The sequence below is a fragment of the Chrysemys picta genome, chromosome 2 (assembly GCF_011386835.1).
Source record: "Chrysemys picta bellii isolate R12L10 chromosome 2, ASM1138683v2, whole genome shotgun sequence".
NCBI lineage: Eukaryota > Metazoa > Chordata > Testudines > Emydidae > Chrysemys > Chrysemys picta.
Window position 1 is genome coordinate 80,603,496 of NC_088792.1, and position 8,972 is coordinate 80,612,467.

The 8,972-nt window shown below is 43.4% G+C and overlaps 1 pseudogene; it reads right to left on the reverse strand.

Moving 5' to 3' along the window:
- Positions 1 to 7,702: 7,702 nt before the first annotated feature.
- On the reverse strand, positions 7,703 to 8,641 carry LOC101948415 (olfactory receptor 5J3-like; annotated as a pseudogene).
- Between the last annotated feature and the right edge of the window lie 331 nt (positions 8,642 to 8,972).

Here is an 8,972-nt window from a genome sequence, read left to right on the forward strand (position 1 = left end):
GCCAAAAATCAGAGTGCAGAAAAATCTAACTTCAAAAGAATAATCAGAGAGAATGTTTATTCCACTTCGGTTGGAGCCATACTTGTGAGACTTACCAGTGGAGAGAGCTATTTCATTCTTCTCTCTAAACACTGGCGTATTGATGATACAGAGTATTTATATTTGCTTCAGTGGCCATTAGGGACAGCACCTCAAGACCCAGAATCACAGGCGAGGCAAAAATGAGATCCTTAAAAATCCTGTACATCCTTTTGGAGATTGGGGATAATCCCAAAGATTTGTTGTCTCCAATAGTTGGGCATAAGTTCAAGTGTCCTCTGTATTCTCCTTCTTTTAGTTTCCAGATGAGCTGTCCCCATTGCCTTGAATCAGAGCAATTCTCACTGGTAGCCCCATCGCTGCCAGGAGTACATTGTGACATATATTTGATAACAAAGATTTTAATCTCAGTTGGCATGTTCTGTATCTCTGGACTAATGGCTAGATGAAGAATTGACATTGTTCTTCACACAGGCAATATGGGACCCCAGTTTCCACAGATCATTTCGTGGCCTGGAATAACATGAGCAGAGTGGCTAATAAGTTTGTGTTCCATCCCTGTTTTTCTCCAGAAGTGAGACAGCAGTGAAAGTTAACACTACAGACAGAAGCTGCATTTTCTATCTTTGCTGTTCTTGACTTTTCCTTTTTGTGTTTGTTTGTCTTCTTTTGTCTTCTAAAAACAGGATCCGACTTCAACAACAATAGGAGCACTAATAACAGTTCCAGACCATCTCAACTAACTAAAAAGTGAGAAAGTCAAGCAGTAGGCATGAGCACAGCATAACCCTGGGAAAAGTAGAGAGAGCTTCTGTCGCTGCTGGCTAAATAAGCTGGGGGTGGTAAAGTAAAAAAATTGGTCCTTTCTTTCTTAGGCCCTCCTGAGTTCAGAGAAACAGAAGACTGCATTAAAACAAAATACTAGAGCCCATCAGTTTCTACTTCCAACTGGAACATCCCCAGGGCCCTGAAATGTAGCTAGCTGCTTGGCCCATGTATTCCGTTAACATTAATACCGCAATATATAGAATCATAGAATATCAGGGTTGGAAGGGACCTCAGGAGGTCATCTAGTCCAACCCCCTGCTCAGAGCAGAACCAATTCCCAACGAAACCATCCCAGCCAGGGCTTTGTCAAGCCTGACCGTAAAAACCTCTAAAGAAGGAGATTCCACACCTCCCTAGGTAACCCATTCCAGTGCTTCAGCACCCTCCTAGTGAAAAAGTTTTTCCTAATATCCAACCTACACCTCCCCAACTGCAACTTGAGACCATTACTCCTTGTTCTGTCATCTGCCACCACTGAGAACAGTCTAGATCCATCCTCTTTGGAACCCCCTTTCAGGTAGTTGAAAGCAGCTATCAAATCCCCCCTCATTCTTCTCTTCTACAGACTAAACAATCCCAGTTCCCTCAGCCTCTCCTCATAAGTCATGTGCTCCAGCCCCTTAATCATTTTTGTTGCCCGCCGCTGGACTCTTTCCAATTTTTCCACATCCTTCTTGTAGTGCGGGGCCCAAAATTGGACAAAGTACTCCAGATGAGGCCTCACCAATGTCAAATAGAAGGGAATGATCACGCCCCTCGATCTGCTGGCAATGCCCCTACTTATACAGCCCAAAATACCGTTAGCCTTCTTGGCTACAAGGGGACACTGTTGAGTCATATCCAGTTTCTCGTCCACTGTAACCCCTAGGTCCTTTTCTGCAGAACTGCTGCCTAGCCATTCGGTCCCTAGTCTGTAACAGTGCATGGGATTCTTCCCTCCTAAGTGCAGGACTCTGCACTTGTCCTTGTTGAACCTCATCAGGTTACTTTTCGCCCAATCCTCTAATTTGTCTAGGTTCCTCTGTATCCTATCCCTACCCCCCAGCGTATCTACCACTCCTCCCAGTTTAGTGTCATCTGCAAACTTGCTGAGAGTGCAGTCCACGCCATCCTCCAGATCATTAATGAAGATATTGAACAAAACCAGCCCCAGGACCGACCCCTGGGCACTCCACTTGAAACCGGCTGCCAACTAGACATGGAGCCGTTGATCAGTACCCGTTGAGCCCGACGATCTAGCCAGCTTTCTATCCACCTTATAGTCCATTCATCCAGCCCATACTTCTTTAACTTGGCGGCAAGAATACTGTGGGAGACCGTATCAAAAGCTTTGCTCAAGTCAAGGAATAACACATCCACTGCTTTCCCCACATCCACAGATCCAGTTATCTCCTCATAGAAGGCAATTAGGTTAGTCAGGCATGACTTGCCCTTGGTGAATCCATGCTGACTGTTCCTGATCACTTTCCTCTCCTCTAACTGCTTCAGAATTGATTCCTTGAGGACCTGCTCCATGATTTTTCCAGGGACTGAGGTGAGGCTGACTGGCCTGTAGTTCCCCGGATCCTCCTTCTTCCCTTTTTTAAAGATGGGAACTACATTAGCCTTTTTCCAGTCATCCGGGACCTCCCCCGATCGCCATGAGTTTTCAAAGATAATGGCCAATGGCTCTGCAATCACATCCGCCAACTCCTTTAGCACCCTGGGATGCAGCGCATCCGGCCCCATGGGCTTGTGCTCGTCCAGTTTTTCTAAATAGTCCCCAACCACTTCTTTCTCCACAGAGGGCTGGTCACCCTCTCCCCATACTGTGCTGCCCAGCGGGAGCTGACCAGTCTGGGACCTGACCTTGTTCGTGAAGACAGAGGCAAAAAAATCATTGAGTACATTAGCTTTTTCCACATCCTCTGTTACTAGGTTGCCTCCCTCATTCAGTAAGGGGCCCACACTTTCCTTGACTTTCTTCTTGTTGCTAACATACCTGAAGAAACCCTTCTTGTTGCTCTTAACATCTCTTGCTAGCTGCAATTCCAAGTGTGATTTGGCCTTCCTGATTTCACTCCTGCATGCCTGAGCAATATTTTTAAACTCCTCCCTGGTCATTTGTCCAATCTTCCACTTCTTGTAAGCTTCTTTTTTGCGTTTAAGGTCAGCAAGCATTTTACTGTTAAGCCAAGCTGGTCGCCTGCCATATTTACTCTTCTTTCTACGCATTGGGATGTTTTTTTCCTGCAACCTCAATAAGGATTCTTTAAAATACAACCAGCTCTCCTGGACTCCTTTCCCCCTCATGTTATTCTCCCAGGGGATCCTACCCATCAGTTCCCTGAGGGAGACAAAGACTGCTTTTCTGAAGTCCAGGGTCCGTATTCTGCTGCTCTCCTTTCTTCCTTGTGTCAGGATCCTGAACTCGACCATCTCATGGTCACTGCCTCCCAGGTTCCCATCCACTTTTGCTTCCCCTACTAATTCTTCCCGGTTTGTGAGCAGCAGGTCAAGAAGAGCTCTGCCCCTAGTTGGTTCCTCCAGCACTTGCACCAGGAAATTGTCGCCTACACTATCCAAAAACTTCCTGGATTGTCTGTGCACCGCTGTTTTGCTCTCCCAGCAGATATCAGGGTGATTAAAGTCTCCCATGAGAACCAGGGCCTGCGATCTAGTAACTTCTGCTAGTTGCCGGAAGAAAGCCTGGTCCACTTCGTCCCCCTGGTCTGGTGGTCTATAGCAGACTCCCACCACAACATCACCCTTGTTGCTCACACTTCTAAACTTAGTCCAGAGACTCTCAGGTTTTTCTGCAGTCTCATACCAGAGTTCTGAGCAGTCATACTCCTCTCTTACATACAATGCAACTCCCCCACCTTTTCTGCCCTGTCTGTCCTTCCTGAACAGTTTATATCCATCCATGACAGTACTCCAGTCATGTGAGTTATCCCATCAAGTCTCTGTTATTCCAATGCTTCATTCCAATATTCCAATATTTCATTTTTTACTAATCAGTATTTTCCAGTGTAGAAAGCACTGGGCTTCAATTGCAGCAAGGGAGGTTTAGGTTGGACATTAGGAAAAATTTCCTAACTGTCCTGGTAGTTAACCACTGGAATAAATTGCTTAGGGAGGTTGCGGAATCTCCATCATTGGAGATTTTTAAGAGCAGGTTAGACAAACATCTGTCAGGGATGTTCTAGATGGTGCTTTGTCCTGCCATGAGTGCAGGGGACTGAACTTCTGAACTCTCGAGGTCCCTTCCAGTCCTATGATTCTATGATTGATCCAATATTGTGCTCTAATATTTTTCATTGAAACTTTATTAATGCAAGATAAAAAGAACCCCTGTGAATGGGGTTGGGTAGCGGGTCAACTCTTGAATCCCGGAGGAACTTGCATCTGAGTGTGCTTCAGTGGATTTATGTCCTCTCACCATTAATCACAATGGGCTAAACTCTATTATCCCTTGGCTCAAGTCTACCTAGCAGAGTTTAAGTGTAAGGCATTTCCATGGGGTAGAAAGTATCCTAACTACAGCGAGCCAAAATTCTTTGGCTGAAACTTTTTTTCAGAGAAAAGTGCATATTCAGCTACACCAGAATGTTTGCCCAATTGTATTGGGTTCTTCGGGATGGAAAAACATCAAATAAATCCATTTCCCCACTGCTAAACCTTGCTGTTCAGTGTCCCACCTCTGCATGGAGGGGTGAAAGTAAAGCTCTAAATCACTGTTGGTGAGAACAGGCTTGTTTGCATTGGGAAGTTATTCCTGAGCAAGATAATATGTGAATTTAAGGCACTAGAGCTATCCAGGTATGGACACACTTAATTTACTGGATTAAACTAAACCAGAAAATGGCATTCTTATTTGGCTACGGCTACACTACGGGGGGGGTGGGAGGGGGCGATCCATTTCAGATACACAAATTCAGCTACGGGGATAGTGTAGCTGAATTCGACTTATCTGATCCGACTTACCCCGCTGTGAGGATGGCGACAAATCGATTGCCGCGGCTCCCCCGTCGACGGCGCTTACTCCTACCTGGGCTGGTGGAGTACGCGCGTCGATTCCGGGATCGATTGTCACGTCCCGACGAGACGCGATAAATCGATCCCCGAGAGATCGATTTCTACCCGCCAATCCGGGCGGTAGTGAAGACAAGCCCAAAGGCCATCTAGGGAGTTACATTAAATAGCTGTAGAGTCAGTTTCCGTGTCGACCAGCCCTAAAGCAATAGAATTGTGTCAGTGGTGAGAATAGGGCTAATAAGTATATAGCAATGATGAGAAAAAAAAGTGTATGATCAAAAGAACTCTGTGAATAACTGATTTCTTGGTTTGCTGGCTAGTCTGAAACATAAATGAAAAACTTTAGGTTCTGGTTGACCCAAATTGATTTTTTTTTCAAAAATTTCCATTTTTTTGGCTGACTGACAAGTTGAATGAAATGTTTTGTTTGATCCGTTGCAGTTTTTAAATTGTTATATTTTTTAATAAAATTGAAGTAAATTTTGAAACAAAAAGTCTTTTAAATGGAAAACTTAAAATATTTAGACCTTTTAGATTTTTCTGAGATTTAGATCAAAGCAAAACAATCCAGCTCATTTGACACACATTCATAAAATATTTCTGTTAACCCAAATCTGCGTTGCTCAGAAAAAAAGGATTTTGGTTCAACTCCCCTCTCCCCCCAGTTCTAATGAACACTATATCGTGATACCCAAAGTAAAACTATTCCAATTCAGATTAGTCGTGAGGCTCACATTTTCAACAGGGAGGGTGGTTAACGGCTGGAATGAACTACCATGGGAAGTGACGGTTTATCCAGCTAGAGCGGCTGTGAAATCAAGACCTGATGGCTCTCCGGAAGATACACTTAATAAAATGCCAGTTAATGGGCTTAATACCGAGGATAACTGTATAGGACTGTGACCTGAGTTATACAGTCAGACTAAATGATCTCATTGTCCTTTCTAGCCTTTAAAATCTATGATAAATGTATAGTGTTGCTGTAAGTAAACCTATAAAATCACTCTATGGCATTGACAACGAGGAGTCCTGTGGCTCCTTAAAGACTAACAAATGTATCACGATAGTTTATGCCCAGATACATTTGTTAGTCTTTAAGGTGCCACAGGACTCCTCGTTGTCTTTGCTGAAACAGACTAAGACGACTACCCCTCTGAAATATATGGCATTGGTGGGAGTAACATTACATGAGCATTATTATTGATACTACTTCATTAATTCATTAGTATTGGGCTTAATCCCAACCCCATTCTGTTAGGTGCTGTACCAACATATAACAACACAAAACAAAAAAACCCAACCTCTGGCCAAAGGAGCTTGTAATGTAAGCTTAAAATAAGAGACAACGATACAGATGACAAACAGATGGGGACCAGCACAAGGTGACAACAAGATGATTGAGAATAAAGCTGTATAACAAGTATATAGAGCCTTGTCAGAATTTGATTTTTATTTTTTTTATCATTTTAATTGATAATATCGATGTTTATTTTTAAGCCTTTTTTATTTTAAATGTTTAAACCTTTACAATTGCGGGAAATCATGGGGGATCAGACAATGGGAGGTCAGACATTTTTTTTAATGGCAGTCGACACTGAGATTCAAAAAGTTAAAGCTTTATAACTGTTAAAACACAAATGGTCAACATCACTTGTCACAATAGATAAAACAAATATCCTCTAATCAAACTCGAATACATTCTGAAGCTGCAATTTTTCTTACTTTGCCTATCTGTACATTTCAATTATTATTGATGGCAACATTTTTTTCATTGGTTTGTGTGCATATGGTGAAATCAGTATTTACCAACATTTATTGAGAAAAATTTACTCCTTCCCAGCCTAAGTATATACAATAACACTGTTAAGAGTAGATGTATGGAGCACTAGTATGAATATAGATGTGATCAATATAAAGACAAGTGCAAAGTACTTCACTCTAGAAGAGAAAATCAAATGCATAATACAATGTGGGGAATAACTGGCTAGGGAGAAGTGCTGCTGAGATGGATCTGGGAGTTCAAATGGATCACAAGTTGACTAGGAGCCAAAAATGAGGTGCAGTTGTGAAACAGGCTGTCTAGGGGGGATTACCAGGTATGCTGTATGTCAGACCAGGGTGGTGCTGGTTTGGCTCTGCTTGGCACTGGTGAGGCCTCAGTTGACGTTCTGTGTCTAGGTTTGGGAGCCACGCTTTAGGAAAGATGTGGGCGAATAGGAGAGAGTCCAGAGGGGAACAACAAAAATAACAAACAGGGTTTACAAAACCCGATTTATTAGGAAAGGTTTTTTTAAAACGGGCATTTTTTGTTTTGAGACAAGATGACTGAGGAGGGACCTGATAATAGTCTTCAACTACATTAAGGGCTGTAACAAAGGGGATATAGATCAATTGTGGCAGCCCGTATGAGGCCCAGACACTAAAGAGAGCAAAAGCATTGAATTCTCATAATGTGAGTCACATACTGAGCATTAATTGAAGTAACACATTAAGAAATTAAACCTAGAACCAAGTTCATTTTATTTTTAATCTCAGATAACCTTGCAGGGCACCATTTCAAATAGATTAGTGGTCAAGAAACAAGGAAAGGTGTCTATTTTCCAACAGCCACATAATGACAGGACATTAGGTAACATTGTTCCTCTCAAGCAATTGTAAAACATAATTTCCACATGCTACATCAGTTCTTTGAGTTTCATTTAATTCTTGTATGACATTTGTGACACACAAATCAGGGCACCTTGATTACTACGTAGTAGACCATATTACGATCCTTCGTCCAATTGTTCTTCTCAATTGACTGGAATTGGTGAACAAATTAGCTGGGAATGTTTTTCCAGCCTATCACCCTCTTAAGAGCATCCTTAACCTCCTTGTTCCTCAGGCTGTAGATCAGGGGGTTCATCATGGGGACCACCAGAGTATAAAACACAGCAGAGATTTTCTCCTGTTCCAGTGAGTAGTTGGAACTGGGCTATATGTGGCTTAAGCTCACAGGTCCATAGAACATGGTGACAGCTGTCAGATGAGAGGCACAGGTGGAGAAGGCTTTGCGCCTGCCCTTGGTGGAGCAGATCCTCAGGAGAGAGAAGAGGATGTACAGATAAGAGATTATGACAATCAGGAAGGTGGACATGGCAATAACCCCAGAGAACGCTACAAGCAAAATCTCACTGATGTGGTTATCAGAGCAAGCGAGCTTCAGCAATGGGTTAGTGTCACAAAAGTAATGATTGATGACGTTGGGTCCGCAGAATGACAACCTCAGCAAGCCACATGTGTGGGTCAGTGAGTTCATGAGCCCCCATACATATGAGCTGGCCACTAGATGAATACAGACTCTCTTAGACATAACAGCGGTGTAGAGCAGAGGCTTACAGATGGCTACATAGCGGTAATACGCCATCACGGCCAGCAGGAACCCTTCTGTGGTCACAAACACAAAAAAAGAGAAGTGTTGAGCAATACAGGCAGAGTAAGAAATGCTTTTACTCTCCAGTAAGAAATTCACCAGCATCCTTGGAGCAAAGACTGAGGAGTAGCAGAGATCAACAACGGACAGGTTACTGAGGAAGAAGTACATGGGGGTGTGGAGTTGGGAATCAACCCTGATCAACACAATCATCCCAAGATTCCCCACCAGCGTAAGAACATAGATCACCAGGAACGCCGCGAAGAGGGGTATCTGCAACTCCTGATGATCCGTCAGCCCCAGGAGGATGAACTGAGTCACCATGCTGTCATTGCCCTCAGCCATTTATACGGGGTGCATGAAACCAGACCTGCCGGGATAACAAGAGTGAGCAGCATGGAAGAAGGAAATTTCATGCCATGAATTAAATCTGAATGACACCACGGGGCTTGAATGTGGGTAGTGAATATCTTACAGGAAACCAGCCGCCGTGATGTCTGGGAAGAGCTGGGATGGACCTTTCGATTTACACTCCCTTTTTAACAGGGCTGAGATTTTCAAGGCTGTCTAGGAGATTTAGACATGCAAGTCTCCATAAAATTGACTGGAATTAGGCATCCAGTTCCCGATAGGGAGTTTCCGGATTCATGTATATTATCCCAAATTTTCTCCAATG